The sequence below is a fragment of the Mirounga leonina genome, unplaced genomic scaffold (assembly GCF_011800145.1).
Source record: "Mirounga leonina isolate KUSES-001 unplaced genomic scaffold, KU_Mleo_1.0 Mir_151, whole genome shotgun sequence".
Taxonomy (NCBI): Eukaryota; Metazoa; Chordata; class Mammalia; order Carnivora; family Phocidae; genus Mirounga; species Mirounga leonina.
In genome coordinates, this window is record NW_023270377.1 from 5,231,783 (window position 1) to 5,250,175 (window position 18,393).

The 18,393-nt window shown below is 52.9% G+C and overlaps 1 protein-coding gene across 2 annotated transcripts in view; it reads right to left on the minus strand.

Moving 5' to 3' along the window:
• The window catches only part of SH3BP4 (SH3 domain binding protein 4), an 85,280-nt gene extending 70,346 nt beyond the window's left edge, over window positions 1-14,934 (minus strand). For both annotated transcript variants that reach the window (XM_035006809.1, XM_035006810.1), the window contains exon 1: window positions 14,761-14,934. The gene's annotated coding sequence lies outside the window, so the exon portion shown is untranslated. The remainder of the gene's footprint in view (window positions 1-14,760) is intronic.
• Window positions 14,935-18,393: the final 3,459 nt, after the last annotated feature.

Sequence of the window (18,393 nt, forward strand, 5' to 3'; positions counted from 1 at the left end):
AATCGACCTACATCAAACTTCCTATCCTGGAGAAAATGCGATTGCCGTGCGAGTATCCAAGGAATACCCGAAAACACTGGAAGCAGTCTTGAAGCCTTTAGGGAGCCCCAGTGCAGCCATACCAGAAGTTAACCAGAAAATAAGGGGGAAGAAAGAGGGAAAAACATGAAATACTTGAACAAATAACTCCCGGTTAAGGAGGATATTAGAATAGGAGCCGAGGACTCCTCAGAAAGAGCAAGCTCAGGGTCCTGCTGGCTCCAGGCAGTCATCACATGACGATTTCCGGGGGGCCCCACCATGGAAACACAACTGTAACCATGCATCCCCACCGGGGTTCTACTGGTGCTGCCCCTTCCGTTTATACCCTCTGGGTTCAAACATTCTGGAGCCTTCCATCAGTCATCACCTTTACCACAAAGCTAATCTGGGTTCCAGACCTTCTGGGCAACTACAGCCTGCCATTCATTCCATCAGCCGTGGCCCGGTTATGAAGGACCAGGTGGCCCTGGGCCTGAGGGAGGGAAGGCCCAGTGGGGCTTCTCATCCTGTACTAATTCTTAGTTCAGTATATAGTGGCTACTCAGAAAGGCACCACAAAATGGGAGGTATCTGAGAGCAAACTTGTTAGGTATAAAGACTTATCTCTGAGCATCTACCACTCAGGGTCGTGAGGATCCGTGATTCCAGATGATCTCAAACAAGAGCGCCGTGCGGTGCCTGATGCGGTGTGCATCTTGACAGATGACAGCTTGGATGGAAACAAGGGGGACGTGGTCACACAGCCCCACGTCACGCGGGAAGGCTCACGTGTGCTTGCCAAGTGTGAGGGCACAGTGGGGAGAGAGAACGGACACTCTTTCCTGCCCAGCTCCCCACCCTCCCGGCATTAGGGTCTCCTCCACCCCCACCCCGCAATCCCTCAAGCCTTGGCTCCTGCTGGTGGACTGGAATCATCCAGACCACCCATGTGGCCATCACCTGCCCTTTCTCATCTCAGCTGAGACCTCACCTTGCCTGCCTGCTCACACCACTGCCCCCCACACTGCTCCCGGGTCGGGTTCTGGTTAGCAGCTTGTTCATCCCGGGGTTTCTCTGCCCTGGGGGAGACCGGACGCCCAGTGTGGGGCAGAGCAGTTGGTGGTTGATAGCCTGGACTCAAATCTGGCTTCTGCACACACAGCTCAGACAAGTCTCCTACCCTCCTGGTGCCTTAGTTTTCCCCTGTTCCACAAGGATGGCAAGAGTCCCTCCCCACACCCACCGGTTGTAAGGACAAAGCCATGGGATGGCACACAGCAAAATGTCAGTGACGTCTTAACTACCACTATTAGCTATTACTACTATTATAAGCATCACATATCTGCGTTATGCAAGACGCCCAGGAAAAATCCAAAGAAGAGAGGAACTACAGAAACACGATTTGTTAGCAAAGTGGCATTCCATAGTTTTTTAATACTTCTATTATCAAGTATAATGTTCACTTAATTAAAGAGGCTGTTTATACTTTCTCTGCCAGACAGGCGACGTTCGCATTAATTTGCCGTCTACGAAAACGACTTTATTTCTGAAGTTTCTGAGGATCCTTACAGTTCAAAGCCAGACACGGGGGTCAAGGACGCAGAAGCCCCGCAACCTGGGAAGCGAGATGGGAAATGAGGCGCTCGTCAAACTGAGTCAACCCCGCTGCAGTGCTTGCGAGCAAATGCCCTTCGGCGACACGTCTGGGGTGGAGTCATTCGCGGTGATCTCTGTCCTTCCGCGCCGACGGTCTACGTATCCATGGCCCACTGCTGCACGCGCAAGCCCCGGGTTCACGGTCAAGTGTTTGGGTAAACATCCCTCCCCTGTCAGTTAACACCCAGGCATCAGCGCCGCATAATAGTCTTTACTCCCTTGTACTGCGTATACTCGCTGGGTCCGTGGACACATTCATGAGCCTCTTGGCTTCGGTGTCATCATGGGTAAGAAGGGAACGATGCCACTTACCCCCTGGGTTTCCACAAGGGTCCACTGGGCGAGAGGCCCCGGTGCAGACAGTATTAGCTACCGCTTCCGGGTCTCCTCGTCTCTCCCCAAATATTTTAAATGTAAACATGACTTTGTTTCATTGAAGACAATGGAGGGGGCTGGGGGCAGACAGGTGGTGACCACCCCAATCCCCGCCCGCCGATTTTCATATTCAAACAACCATGATTTCTGTGCACTCCCTTCCAGGCCTGTCTGCGGGCTTCACGGAGCTGCCTATTTGTAATTCCCGGCAGTAAAATCTGAAGGCAGAGGACAACCACAAACAACCTGACATATTCAAAGTCACACTCGCTCAAGTTTTCCCCGTAGTGCCTAATTTACAGTCCTCCTCAAAGCCATAAATGGGCATTTTGTCGTGCACGCCTTGTTCACCTGTTACTCGCGGCCTCCAACACCACACTCCCCTCGGGGATCCCTGCCATTTTCTCCAGGCTCCTGCTCATTGAAATAACCCGGCTTCTTCCCAGAAAAATCATCAGGCTCCCAATTTAGCAAGCAGCCAATTTCTCGACAATTCCACTAATGACAAAAAAGCGGTGTTTATGACATCATGTTCCAGCTCTTAGATAAGTTCTTTTAACCTTGAAAAAGGCATGGTTTTACTCCGAGCACGTTGAGAACAGTTGGTTGTCCTCCCGGGGCAGAAGGCGGCACGGAAGGTCCTCCCCAAGTAGAACCAGGATTAGCCGGGTCAATGTGGGTTAAACACAGAAATCCGCTGGATGGCCAGCAAAGCCGCCACCTCCCAGCAGCTCAGGCTCCTGCGGCCCGAGAAGGAGGCTGTCAGGAGGGGAAGGACGGCCCAGCCTGGTGGGTTTCAGAACCTGACAAGGAAGGCCGGGGATCATCCTGTGTGCCACTCTGAGGGCCATGGGCCAGGGGCACAATTCGAAACAGCCGACCCCGGAGAGGTGCTCCGATCTATCTCTCGGGGCCCCTCCCATGCTGCTTTCACTGGAAAACCTCCCCTTCTTTCTCAATACCTTTTCCTTTCTGGAATATAAAAATGCGGCTCTCTTAATCATCTGACGGCTGGCTTAGTTTCCAGTGTCATTTTGCTAACAAAGGTAACCCTCAGCACTGTGCAGAGGGGTCATTCAATCAGATGATCTTATGAGACTCTCCGAGTAAGTCGGGAGGGAGAGGCAGCCGTGTGGGTCACAGGGTGGGGTCACGGGAGCCCCCCAGGGGGGCAGGGGTAGGGGAGATGAAGGGTGTGAGGAGGTGTCCAGGATGAGGGGCGGGGTGTCAGGGCACCTCCCAGGTCCCTTTCAAGTCATGACTACACGTTTAATGAAGTTTTTCCAGTGCCTGAAAGTTCAAAGCTGAATGAAGCCCAGAAGGGCTGTTCCCTCCAGCCACTTGCCCCTCGCATCCCCTGACAGGTGCTTCCAGAAAGCTGTCACCTGGTTTGGTTCCTGGCACTGACTCAACCACCCAGGGCCCCCCCAAAACCCCTGCAGGTGCCTGCCCAATTCTTTCACCTCTCACTTAGTGGGGCTCTTGCACGAAGCGTGTCCTGACCCCCCAGTACACCCCGTGAACCCTGACCTCTCCTCCTGGGTACTGGTGGCCACTTGCCCGGCAGAGACCTTCCCCAGTGGTTACTCCATCACCCGCCTGGAACACAGCGGGCTCAGTGCGAGTGAGGGAATGAAGGCTTGTGAGTCCCACAGCTCATCAGGAGAGGAAGAGGGCCAGGGACAGCGTCCCAGACAGTTACAAAAGGCTCAGCTCTCAGACCCAATCTAGGGGCTCTCCGCCCCCCGAAACCAACCACCAGTGTGAATGAGCAGTCCTCCGGCCTTCCCAGCAGCCCCCAAAGTGCTGCCTCATGTCAAAATAGGTGAGCAGTGACTCATGGACACAGTGGTGCCAAGACCAGAGGCGGCAGCCAGGCCCCTCTGCAAAGCCACGCTCAGGAGGCGGGCCAAAATATATTCAACCCATAATTTAGTTTTCCTCTCTTGCCAGAATGAAGAAGTCCTGTGACACCAGACCGCAGTTAGAAATCAAAAGGATGGCCTCCCTGTCCGGGGAAGGGATTAAGCACTTTCTCCTCTTAATGAACCTGGAAGTTGTAAACCAAGTCTGGGGTGAGGCCCTGCACCAGATCCAACTGCAGTCCACCTCGCCGGAGCGGATCCAAGACGCCGCCTCACACAGCACTCCTGACACCCAAAAGGACGTGACCCCGGCGGCGCACAGTGACCGTTCATGCAGCTGACCGCAGGGAAATCATCAGCCATTCACCTCTGGGAGGGAGGGGGCCCTGAGGACCTCCGGACAGAAACACCTCCTGTGTTCTCAGACACACACCTTCCCCATATGTTGATGTTTCTGAAACTGGTGTGTAAGGGGCGCCTGGGTGGCTCAGTCGTTAAGCGTCTGCCTTCGGCCCAGGTCATGGTCCCGGGGTCCTGGGATCGAGCCCTGCATCGGGCTCTCTGCTCGGCGGGAAGCCTGCTTCACCCTCTTCCATTCCCCCCTGTTTGTGTTCCCTCTCTCGCTGTCTCTCTCTCTGTCAAAATAAATAAATAAAATCTTTAAAAAACAAAAAACAAAAAACTGGTATGTAAGTAGGGTGCCTGGGTGGCTCAGTCGGTTGAGCATCTGCCTTCGGCTCAGGTCATGATCTCAGGGTCCTGGGATGGAGCCCCTGATCTCAGGGTCCTGGGATGGAGCCCCGTGTCAGGCTCCCTGCTCAGCGGGGAGGGAGCCTGCTTCTCCTTCCCCTCTGCCACTCCTCCTGCTTGTGCTATTTCTCCCTCCCTCCCTCCCTCCCTCTCTCGGTCAAATAAATGAAATCTTTAAAAAAAGAAAAGACACTGGGTGTAACTGTACATCCTAAAATTGAGCTGTGCTTTCCCAACCCCACCCCAAAAGCTCACAGTGCAGAGCGTGAGCAGTTGGACAGTCAGGAAAGAATCCCCACAAATGTGGTACAGGAATTTCTAAGCCTGGTCTTTTTTTTTTTTTTAAAGATTTTATTTATTTACCTGACAGAGAGAGACATAGCGAGAGAGGGAACACAAGCAGGGGGAGTGGGAGAGGGAGAAGAAGGGGGAGTGGGAGAGGGAGAAGCAGGCTTCCGCGGAGCAGGGAGCCCGATGCGGGGCTGATCCCAGGACCCCAGGATCATGACCTGAGCTGAAGGCAGACGCCTAACGACTGAGCCACCCAGGCGCCCCAAGCCTGGTCTTAAAGTTCACCCAGTTGTATACAATAGTCCTAGAAACTCTTCCCAAGGTCACTGCCTTTGGAGATGCTTTTCTAAGTAGCGATTACACATTCATCCAACTATTAATATAATTAGAAGTTCTTTGTAGATTTTAAGCACAATAGTGGCAAAAAAAAAAAATTCATTCGAAGGAAAAACTTCCATGTATTGAAAGATGTATGCATCAAGATATTCACTGCAGAGCTCTTTATAATTTCAAAGTGACTGGAAACTGTCTATGAATAAGGATTTTTAAGTAGGGTGCATCCCGGTACCATCTGAGGATCTGAATCTGTGTTTATTGATGTGAAAATATGTCAACAACAATTTTAGATAAAAAGCAGTTTTGTTTTTTTTTTTTTAAGATTTTTATTTATTTATTTGACAGAGAGAGAGACAGCCAGAGCAGGAACACAAGCAGGGGGAGTGGGAGAGGGAGAAGCAGGCTTCCCGCCGAGCAGGGAGCCCGATGCGGGGCTCAATCCCAGGACCCTGGGATCACAACCTGAGCCGAAGGCAGATGCTTAACGACTGAGCCATCCAGGTGCCCAGATAAAAAGCAGTTTTTAAAAAGCGTAGCATTCATTCGGAAGATCCGTATAAAAAGAATTGCTATGCACAGAACAAGTCCCCACTCTTATGATCCTGCTTTGTTTGGAAGTTTCTAGACTTACATGTGACAACACTGGAAAGTCAGAGAAAAACACCCAGTTCAGACCAGACTGGTTCTCGTGGGTGGCAAAGTTCCAGCGATGTTAACTTTTTTCTCCTTTTGCATTTTCTAATATCTCCAAGATGAACATATAATTACTTGGGTAATTAGAAAAAACTCAAGTGGAAAGGTTTTCCTTTCCTTTTTTTTTTTTTAAGAAAAAAGAAGGAAAAATCACAAGAAAATATCCCCTAAACAATTCGTTTATCTAGAAAGTACTTGTATTGATCCCAACACACTTCTCATCCTCTGCTCACAGTCAGGCCTTGGAAGACCCAGGCTCAGTGGCCTCGACCGATTGGCTGTTGGTCCCCACACACTCGATCCGACGTGTGAGCCTGGGGCACAACCTGTTGACTCTATCCCTTGCATTTCCTCCAGCTCCCAGAAATCTGAGGAATGGGGCAAGGATTGGGGGAGCTAATCCTTATTGAGACATTTACCAATACATCATGCAACTAGTCTGCGCCCGCACACATTTCAAAGGTCAGACTGAACACCTAAAAATATCAAAGCCCTGCACTCCTGTTTAATGCAGATGGTGAAACATCACCAAAAAAAATCTCTATTTACTCAATTTTTAAGAAAAAATCCGCCGTGCACACAGGACTCACAAAAAACTCCCCAGGATTGGTACGGGGCCCAAGGCTCAACACAGGGGGATGATGCAGCAAAATCCACATCTCCACGTTGACATCTCCCAGGCCCCAGAAGTAAGTACTATCGCCACCATGTTACAGATGAGAAAACCAGGTCTTGAAGGAGTCCAAAAAGTTGTCCAATGTCAAAACCGGAAGTATACAGAAACCCAAGATTCGAACACAGACCGGTGTGTGGGATTGAGAGAGAGAGCACAAGTAGGCAGAGAGGCAGGGAGAAGCTGACTCCCTGCTGAGCGGAGCCCAACGCAACTTGGGGCTCGATCCCAGGACCCCGAAATCATGACCCAAGCCGAAGGCAGATGCTTCACCCACTGAGCCACCCAGGTGCCCCTAGCCACTTAATTCTTAATAAGGATTCTCCTTCAAGCACATACGACTTTCGGTTGTGCAAATCGGACTGTTTCATCATGGATTGATTGAAAAGAAAGAGCCATTTACAGAAGACTCCGGCACAGTGCCTGACACAGAGGAAAAGCCCAAAAAATGGGTGAAACCACAGAAAAATCCCTATGTGAAGAGGTGGGTAGGAGTATTTCAAGGGTATGTGCGTGTGTATGTCCTCAAATACTAACTATGAATCTGAGAGATTCTGAGCATCTAAATGTCAAATTACCTGAAACTGAATTTCTCAAGCTCTTAAAATATTTATAAATAAAATACCAAGTGAAGGAACCGACGAAGCTCCCGCCTGGAGAAAAGGAATTCCTGGGGGCCATTTCCCTCCTTTCCCGGGACTGGCTGGGCCAGCGTCTGCCACCGCCCGGATTACGGATTACAGAGCAGAGAAGGTTCTAGCATCTGTCTCTGAGACGAACACACGCTCTTCCCCAAATGAACAGCCCCGAAATCACAGGTGGTTCTAACAAAATACAAGCCAACTATGTGCACTACGTAAACTCTAAAGAACTCATTTTTGATGTGCGGCCAGTGTCCCGTCTCCCATGACATCCCCCAGAGTCGGCACCCTCTGACAAGGGCTGGAAAGGTGAGCGAAATGGGAAATTTGGGTTTCCTCGTCTGGCACTATAAGGGTAAGATATCCAACAGCTGCCTACCAGCACAAAACCAGGACCCCAAGGGATAGGGCTCTCCTCTTGTGAACATCTTGAACCCTGATTTCTGAAACCACAAAGGGAAAAAAAATATCCCAACTTCTGCGAGGGGAATTGGGATGGGGGCCACGGGGAGGAACAGTGAGATCGGACCAGAGCCGACGACCCGGTTTACCTACCACCACCACCCTCACCACCGTCCACTGAGTGACTCTGGTCTTAGGCCTCGGGCCCAGCACTTTACATGAAGTATTTATAAGTATTATATCAGCTCCAATAATTATTTCCAGTGAACTTTCAACCCAGTGCTTTTATTTTCCATTCCCACGAAGGACACATACAAATATCGGACACGACTTCTCAAAGCGACGATTCTCAGGGTAATAAAAAATATTTGAACGCACATGCATTTTTTCAGATATTCCACTTACTTCTTTGTATCCAAAACTTATTAAAAATTCAAATCCTTTCAAAGTGGGCAGCGGCGTAAAATGGGTAAACAGAGGTGGGGCGAGCCTCTCTGAATGAAACGTTAAATGTCAGAGCAACCGGGGTGCCACTTGACAGAATTTATGAGTAAGCTGATTACTATTCACAGGCCAGAATTCTTAAAAGGCAGAAATTACTTCTGTCACATATTGTGCATTTGGAACTGCTAAGACGTCTAAGAAGAGACTATTAATGCTGCCTCCGAATGGTTATACGGTAAGTCACCACCCAAAGTGATCACCTGGGTCAGCCCCTGTCTCCACCTGTCAATCTCCTCATCCATGGGACGTGCTGTCTGGCACTGAGGATGCAGCCATCAGTGAAATGTGACCGGTGCCCAGCAGCACCCAGCCTAGCAAGACAGCGGACATGCAAGAAGCTGCGGGTCAGCTCCCGACCTCGGGGACTCAGGAGAGATTTCTTGAGAAGGAGTCTAAACTGGGTCTTAGGGACCAAGGAGTTCCACCAGCCACAACAGCCTGAAAAGGCATTTGGGGAAGTCTCTTAACCTGTTCTTCTGAAGACAACCACCCACATCCATCTCCTTCTCTCACAGGGCGTGGGGGCACTCACCGCCCTGCACCACTGTGGGCTGGCCCCCGCAACCCAGGCCCTCCGTCTGACCCAGCCCTAGGTCCCTCCTGTCTCAACACCATCAAATGACAGTCCCGTTTCTTTTTACCACTAATATTTTCCCATATTCTCTATTTTTTCTAGAATCTTTCAACTACCACACTCACACGGTTCTGACAAGCCAAACCCAGTGGCCTCCTGTCTTCCCGTTGTTGCTTCTTCGATCAACCCCACAACTGTCCTGTTTGCACTGGGCTCCCAACCGCCTTCCTCTACACCCCCACCTTCTGCCTGGCTTCAGGGACACACACCCTGCCTGTTCTCTCCTCCAGCTGCTTCTCCACTCCCTCTTTGGCCTTCCCGCCCCATCTTCATGAGGTGAGCCAGAAGCGTGCTCCCAGGCCCCCCGGCTCATGCTCGAGTCTCCAGGGAGCTCTTCCACGCTCATGGGCTCAACCCTAAGGAAATGAGGCCCAAGTCAGCCCTCTCAAAGGGTTCTCGGTCCTCCTCGGATCAGCAGGCAGACCCTGCAGGTGAACAACCCCAGGGACGCCTCCTTAAATTCTACACCCCAGGGGCCTGGCTTCCCTCTTGCTAGTGTCAGACCTGCTAACAAGGCTGGCTCAGACGTTTAAGGACCCTCCCCCCTTCCCATGTGCTTGCTGCCTCCCAAGGAGCTCTCACATTGTAAAATAATTTTACTGCTAATTGTGATAGAGAAAAAATAATCAGAGTTATGTGTGCAACCAGTTCAGACCGACAAAGCCCTTAACCAGTGAGTTTCTCTTGTCTTCACTTGGGTGGTCCCGGGAAGCTCCTCTAGACTCTGGCTCTCTGCTTTAACACCAGAGATCAGCTCATCAAACCCACCCAAGGAGCGGTCTCTCCAAGGACAGAGCTCCTGGCTTCATCCTGACCCCTTCTCTGTTCTAGACCAGCAAGAGTAACCAAGGCAGAACAAGTATGTCGATCACCACCCATGGAAGGAAAGAGTCAATGAATGGAGTAAGGTCTCCAATTGGCAGCTGGAAAGATCTGGGCCTCTGCCTGCCTTTCCAAGAACCTGGCCCTGAAAACCTTCCTTGGCTCCTCAAGGGAAAGTTGCAAGTCCACCTCAAATACAGGGTCTGCCGTCCCTGGTCCCATACCACTCCTCCAGTCTCCTTCCCACAGACTCCCTACCTCAGGGTGGAGGAACCTGGATACATATGAAAATGGGGATTCTGATGGGGAGGTTTTAGAAACTGCCGGGGTCTGGGCCCCGCCCTCAGAGATTTGCATTCCCCTGGGGATCAGGCTGGCAAAGGTGGATTTTTAAAAACCTCCCAGGTGATTTCAACATACGGTATGTTTTGAAGTTGGCCAAAGCACGGCACCCAGTGACGTCCGAACCCTCTCCCCGCCCACCTGCTGGGCAGACATGGTCCCCGAAGAAGCCAGTTAACCATGTGGCCGGCTCTGTAAGGGGGGCCAGCAGGTGGGCCCAGTGTGGTGAAGGGCGAGCTGCAGCCGGCTCTCGCTGGCTCACACGGGTGGTTCAACAATGCCAGCCCTGGGAGCTTCCCAGTGGCCACAGTGCGGATGTTTAGACCACACCACCGAAACCAGCAGGTGCAACAGTGAGAGTTCTTTGTTCCTTTCCTCAGAGCAGGTTTATCAGCACACGGGCCTCCTACACTGGGAATCCAGGAAAGGACACCTATATTCCCTTCAGGCCTGGGGACTAGAACAGGCTTCCATGTTCCTAAAAATGGGGCAGGGTTTCCCTCAGTCCCATAGCCTGGGGGAAGGGGGAAGAGGGAGAGAGGAGAAGATGAATCACAGGAGTCTGGAACCACAAAAATCCTTCCACAGGAAGTATTCTTTTCAATTTGTTCAAAAGCGCTGGGCTAACAGGAACCAGCAGAGAGTTTCTCCAGAGATGAGCTTTTAATGAGCAGATAAGAATAATCTCCTCAGTGTGTCATTTATTTCATTGTGAAGTGGAAGGTGGAATCCTTATCTTACACTTACTTGAGAGACTTCCCATAATCTTTATCTTATTCTTGTGACCTCGGTCTGCCCGGAATACCCTCACTTCATGGTAAAAGGACAGACTTCACGGGGGCTCCTGTGTGAGTTACCCCAACTGCAACGCCTCAGTCTTCCAAAGAAACCAACCTGGACCCTGCAGACAGGGCGAGGACAGATCAGACCCCCAGGAATAAAGGTACAACCCGGCTGCCTTCCCCTTAGGCTGCAAACATTTTACAGGTTTTAAAGATTCCGTCGCCTTCAGAGTACAAGTTCTATAACTGTGTAGGGGAGGCTTCACGCGCCTGTCATCATGCCACCCGAATGCAGGAGCGTCTTTGCTCTCAGCACCCTGGGAGATGGGATTAAGAGCGCTGGGCTCAGGCACTTTCAGGTTCAATTCCCGGCTCTAGCACTTTGGGACCACTGTGCTGGGGGACTACTTAAATCCTCATAGCTTTCCTGTATAATGGAACCCCACACGGTTTGGGTGAGGATCTTAAAGTGTGCATGCCAGGCCCGGTGCTTCGTAAGCCCTCGGTATCAGCAGATGATACCTCTTTCTACCCCTAAAGCACCCCAAATCTCAACTTAAGTTAGGTGAGCTCAGTACACCGCTCTCCTTCCTGACATCCTATTGGCTTACTGCCAGTTCGGTCTGGGCAGGCACCGGGCCACCTGGCGGATGGGGGGGTGGGGGCTGATGCCCTCTGTGGGATTCACCCTTCCCTCCTTGGAACACATCACCGGCCCCTTGATTTCTAAAATACCTTCTGTGTGCTCTGGCCTTCGGAAGGCTGAATACTGACAACCTTTCCCTTAGGATGCTTGGCCAGGTGGCATCAGGTGCTGTTCCGTAACAAGAGGATGCCCCCGGGGCCCACTGAAAAGCAGGCTCAGGCTTCCTGAGACATCCTGCATAAGTAGCAGGATTGTTCCCTGGGTGTTTGGGGACTCGGTGAATTATGTTCCTGTCACTCCTCCAGAGGGTGATGGCGGAATGTGGGGCTTCTGCTGTGCCAATAGCTGGGAAGGCAGGCGGCCTGGCGCTGCACTGGGTGGCCCCGGGCTCCCCTCCAGGCCAGGAGCAAAGCTGGGCAGAGCACTCTGGGTGAAGTCTCCGTAGCTGTTTGGGTTTGGTGACCCTTCCCGGTTCCGGCTAATCAGACAGCGACCTCAAGACAAAGAAGTCCTAGCGCCCAGCTCCAGGGCCTTCGGAAATATCACAGGGGCCTGCCTCGAATTCTCAGAAGAGAAATCACACCACGGTCCAAATTCAGGTGTTGGACTTGAAAAATAACAAAGCTAAGGAAAACCCACATGGCTGGACCAAAGCCCCATTTGCTAAAACAGCAGCTGCTACTCAGTCAAAACAAGGCTGATATCCGAAACAGGGAGCCAGGCAGGAGGTCAGCAAGGGTCGAACTCCGTGGCTCTTCACCTTGTTCAGGCCAAGGACTCCCCTAAGAAGCTGAGGGAAGCCAGGAGGCCTCCTCCCACAAGTAACTGGCTGGGATCGGAAGATTTAAATGGGGGAGGGAGTGGCCTCCCAGGACCCAGGGGCGTAAACCCCATTCACATTAGCGTCACCTCACAAACAGAAGAGAAACCATTAGAATAAGAAAAAGTCCATTCCAGCAGCCACAGGAAAGCACGTCCAGCCTGCTGGGTAACCAGCAATCAAGTTAGCAAACAACAGCAAGGGAGAAAATCCAGGAAGACTCCCTCTTCCTCCCTCCACCAAGAAAATTAAGAGCATAATACTAACTGGCAGAGAGCCCAGTTAAGGACACTTAGCAGCAACTTGTCCAGCCCCCTTTCTGGGTGCTTCTGGAAATCCCCCTGTGTCTGGGCTGGGATCAGCCACTAGACCTCGGGCAGATCAAAGTGCCGGTGGGATCCAACAATAAAATAATGAAAACTATCAAATGACAGACTGAAGCCCCGCAGACCTGCTATGGAGAGGCTCTTCCAGCATTGTTTCTATGCCAGGAGAACAAAAGGCAACCTGTGTGCTCCTCTCCCCACTCGGGCTTTGCATACCTGACATTAACAAATGGTGTGAGTCCCTATTCATTGTTTGAAAGGGCCACAGAGTGTGGTGCCTGAGTCCTGGAACAACAGGAAAAAATTAAAGCTCACAGAAGCTTCTGGGGCACCGCAGATCTGAGCTGCTCATTGTTCATTTAGTAAACAAGTGAGCCGTAAGACAAATCCCTAGGAAGCCAGGTTTGTTCACTTTCCGAGTCCTCCCAGAACTAACTGTTCCCTCTCGGATCAGCATGGCCTTGGCATTCCACAGATGGACAAGCATCGGGCCTGGGCAACGGGGGACCTGTCCCTTACCCTCTCCACGTCCACCCATATGCAGAAAGCAGAAGGGAGAGGACCATCGGGGAGTGTGGTCTCCTTCCAAGCCCCCACCCACGCCCACCTCCCTTTGTTGGGCAGAATGCACAGAGCCGGGAACCAGGAACGTTCTCCAGGATCCACTGGACATTCCTGGAGTCTGTTTCCTGGTCAGGACGGCCAGGTGGGAGGTAGACTGCTTAATTGGATGACGGCAACAACGTGGAAGGGCAAAATGCTCCCTAGCCCCTTAAAGTACAGTCGCTGTCCATCCAAGGATGTCAAAACGCTTCACAAACCACCCATTAATTTTTATGGTGGCCTGAGAAGCAGATTGAGAATCATTACCTTCATTTTTACAAGGCAAGTAACCAAAACCACAGTGGAAGGTGGAGAGGCACCAGGCCAATGCAGTCTTAGCCAGCGTTCTAGGCTGACTGCTTCCTTCTCTCTCCACCTCAGGCCCACAGAAAGGGAACTGGTAGCCAGCTGAGAAGGCAGCCAGGCCAATAAAGCTGAACTTAGGTGTTCAGAGACCACCATGCTTGGAAGGGTGGGGAGGGGAGAGTTGCATGAAGGATTACTTTGATTAAGGCAAGAGAAGCTCCGGCTGTAACTTACTCATTAAATCGGTAAGCCTGTGACCCCAAGAATGCAAACATTAAAGGCCGATAGGAACAGTGGGATCACGGATGGCTTCTGTCTTACTGTTTATATTTGTCTTCATTTTTTCCACGTTTTCTACCCAAAGCATATTACTGCTTTTGTGACCAAACAAAAGTTACACGAACTTATTACTGATAAAGGACACAGTACAAATCTGCAGCACTGACTTGCCAAGAAAAAGCACGAATAAAATCCAGCCCGGCGTCCCCTTTCGAAATCTCACTGATGGTGAGGCGCCGCAAGCCTCTTCGCGCGTAGAGGGCCCGCCGCTCTCGCACCGCCCAGCACCCCGGGCAACGGCCAGCGCCGGCCTGGTCCCCCGGCTGCAGGAGCGGCCCGGGGCCAGGAGCCGCCCGCACTCCCGGGCACCACCAATCCGCAGCGCGGAGCGGGCTTCCCGGGAAACATCACTTAGAGAACAACGTGCCTCTCTTCCAGCCGTCCCCACCCGCCGGCAGCCCGCGCTGTCAGCTCGCGGCAGCTCGCTCACCGGACGGCCCAGCCAGAACCCGGGATTTGCATTACCATCCTAAAACCAGGCATCTCCTAAGTTGAAATATGCATTGTCACCGACAAGTTTAACCCGGGACCGCTCGCCCCCTCCCCTCCCCAGAACCGCGCGAGGGGGCGCCCCGGGGACGCGTGCGGTCGCCGCGCCGGGCCACCCCGCAGGCCGGCCCGGGAGGCTCCAGGGCCGGGGAGAGGGCTCCGCGGGCGCACGCGGGGGCTCCGACAGAGGCTCGGCGCCGGGAACCCCGGCCCGCCCGCCTGCACCTAGGTGACCCAGGCGCCCGAGCGGCGGCGAGGGGCGCGAGGCTTCCCAAGCCCGGCGCCAGCTGTGCCCGGGCACCCGGAGCCCCGAACTCAGGCGGCGGGGGAACGATCGGCGCCCACGAGGGTGCGAGCCCGCCGAGCCCCGGCAGGCGCCGTGGGAGGGGGCCGGGCAGGGGCGGGAGCGGCCCGCAGGGGACCGCCGGACTGCCGCCTGCCTACCTGGCTCGCATTGCGTCCCCGCGGGCTCCTGCGGCTCTCCTCGCGGTCTGGGAGCTCGGCCCCACCGGGGGCGCGCGCGGCTCCGCCGGAACCTCCGCGCGAATGTCCGCGCGGCGGCGGCGAGCGGCCAGGACCGCCGAGAGTGCCCCGAGCGCTCGGCCCGCGCCTCCCCGGGCCGAGGGTGGTCCCCGCGCCGGGGCGGGGCCGCGGGGGCGGGGGCGGGGCGCGCGGGGCGGGGCGCGCGGGGCGGGGACCAGGGAGGGAGGGCAGGGGTGGTCTCCGCGGGGGTGGAGCGTGGGGGCCGGGCGGAGCCTGAGCCGAGGCCACTTGGGAGACGGGGCGGGAGGGAAAGGGGGACGCGGAGGGGGAACCAAGCGCCCACCTCCCGAGTCAGATCGGGCGGGGCGGGGCAAACATGGAGGGGGCGTGGCCGATCTGGGGAGGCCCAGAAGGCCGGGCGGGGTGTGGACGAGTTGGGGGGGTCTGGGGGGTGTGGGGGCAAAACGCCGAGGCCGGGGGGGGCGGGGCTTAGCCAAGGAGGCTGCGAGACCGGGGCGGGGTGGGAATAAGTAGGGGGCAGGACTAAGTAGGGGCGGGGCTTAGCTGAGGCCGCCGACAGGCCGAGGGGGGGAATGTGGATAATTAGGGGGCGGGGCCGAGCCGTTGGTGCCCGGAGGCTGGGGGTGGGGGGGCGAGTGCGAAGGGGGCGGAGCCGAGCGGGGGCCCTCCGGAGGCCCGGGCGGGGTGTGGTTTGCCGGGGCTGGGCGTGCGCGCAGGGGCGAGGCCGAGCCGGGGCCGCGGGGAGGCCGCCCGGGAGCGAGCGCGCAGGCAGGGGGTGGCGCCGCGTCTCCCGGAGCCCCAGTTGGGACCCCGCCTTGGTGCTTGCTCATCTTCCTCCTCCGGGCGCCAGCCGGGGAATGGGGTACCGGCCGCTGGGCGCCCCCGGGGTCTTGGTCCCTGGAACGAGCAGATCTAGATACAGCAGCTTCATCCTTACGTTTTGGTCGCGCTCCTGTGTTCCTTGCACCCCCCATCCTCCCATCCCTTCTCGGGGAACCCCACGCGGGTGAGGTACGGCTCCGCGAGCGTCGGCCAGGACGCGGAGGGTGGTACCTAATGCTGAGAATCCTGCTTCCAACACACGGTGGGAGGAAGGCAGTGAAGGGCTGTGGTAAGTAAGGCGAGAAGGGCAGTCACATTGAACATTACGAAGAAGGAGAACTTCCTGCTGAGCAGAGTGCAGGAGGAATTCATAGCATCATAACCTTTTCCACTTGTGTCCCTATGCCTGGCACCTAAGAAGAGCTCAGTAGATGCTCAATAAATGCTCAGTAAATTGCACCACCACTTACTGTGTGGCAAGCACTTTCCATGGAATGACACACTTAATCCTCAAAAAATCCCGTACTTGACTACTCTTTTTAGTCCGTTTCACACATGAGTGGACTGAAGCTCCGAGGGTTGATTTGACAGCAAGAAAGTAGTAGAACCGGAATTTGACCTGAGGCCACTCTGGAGGTTGCGCTCTAACCACGTGGGGGACTACCAGCTGCCTTGCTGCGGGACTGGAGTCCCCCCTGCAGGACTGAGGGCCCCCTACAATGCAGAAACCTGGAGGAAGCACAGGTCTTCCCTGGGACAAAAGCTCTCATTTATTGATCCAGGTCTAGACCTAGACATCCCTGGAGGTGTTTCTCACCATTACCTAGCAAGGCAGATACTCTTACTCTCATTTTATAGGTGACTTTAGACCTTATGTGCTGTATCGTGATCTCATTGGGCACATGAATCTAAATTCAAACCCTGGATTTTCTGAATCCCAAGCCTTTGCTGCTCCCTCTGTCTTGGAGATCTCCCTTTACCTAGGGAATCGTTTTCTTGATTTGCAGTCCGTGTTACGTTTTCAGAAGGATTCACAGGAAGACAGAGATGTGGTTCAAGAAGGGTGGAGATCGGGGTTCCGATTTGGGTGTGGGCAACTGAATTCCTGAAAATGGATACAGTTAACCCTAAAATGTATGCTGCAGGCTTTGAAAGGAGCCTCAGAGAGGAAGAGGACGTCCAGGGGGCATGGCGGGGGCCCAGGGAGGTCTCAATAGTATAGGGACATGTGAGGAGCACTGACCCAGGAGCCAGCCTGCTGGACTCCAATCTCTGGCGAGTTATTTTACCTCCCTGTGACTCAGTTTCCTAAACGAGTATGAAAATTCAATGCTGCCTGTGAAGTGTTTAGCAGATAAGCACGGATTAGCATTCAGTAATTTTCAGCTACTGTTATTACTGCCATTCCGAATGACATCCTTACTGTGTAAAAAATGTCTGTAATGCATAGGAAAGACAAAACAGTAGAAAATTAGAAAATAAACAAAAGGTATGAAAAGACAATGCCGAGAGGCACCACAAATGGTCCAAAGCGTGAAAAGCTCTGCAGCCACACTGATACAGGGCGTAAGAGCATCACACGAAGATAATCAAATAAGAAAGCCAGAGTCCAGTCTGGGAGAAGCTGAGCTCATTGAGGAATGAGCAGTAAGGAAAAGACAATAAAACCACAAAGAACAAAGTACTGTGGACATGCAGGATACAGCGTGAAAAAACAAAATGCCGGCTCATTTTGCCTGGGGGCATGCAGAGAGCACTCCTGATGGTGTCCATAGTTGTACCAAGGGGACTTGCTTTCATGGTGTCATCAGCATCTTTACACCACCCCACATCTTAGGAGAGGTATTCTCAGAGGTCAGAAGGTCTAAAGACTGGAGGAAAAAATGTGAGCGTACTATCTATACTTTTACTACCATAGTTCGAATTGCACTTGAGCCTGGTATGAGCTGGGTGACATTACACGTTTAGGTGGAGGTTGTGTGCGGACCGTTTCGTCTTTCCTGCTCTGGAAGGCAAGGAGGTCTCAAGATGTTGCTTCCAGTTGAATGTATGCTTTCTCGTTCCACCAGTTTTTATTACTTGCCCTTCCAAAGACAAAAGAAAAGAAAAAACCGTAAGATATTCATAACATTCAATTACTCGGTAAACATTTCTAGTGGGAACACGTACAGCAAAATCAATAACTTAGTGTTTTAGGTACAAAACGAATGCACATTTGTTTCAGAGGATACAAATGATTAGAGAAGTGGGTAGTGTAACAAGTGGGCATCAATCCCCAATTTCATACCCTCTCCCAGGATTCCACAATGAACAGCGTGTTATTATGTGTCCATCCGGACACTTTTCCTAAACATTTACAGATGTGTCAGTGTGTTTGTACATGTATCTATCTTATATGTGAGTGTGATGTGAACGTGTATACACACTCCCGTATCTGTAGACACATGCTCAAATACACTGAGAATGGGGGCAGTGCTTGCTAGCAAGGACTAAGTGGGACAATACGTGCAGATTGCTCGGTGTGGTGCATACACGGTCTATTATCACTAATACACACACATACTTACAACTTGTTCTTTGATTCACATAAAACCCAAGAGAACAATCCTAGTTTTGCATCAGCTGTACATAGAAATATCTTTTTTCAAGGCTCCTTGATGACTCAAGTAGTTATCAGGGGGGTGACCACGTTGCTCCGAGGCGGAAGGGTTGATGAGATAATCTGAGAGTGTGAACTTCAGGCTTCAGACT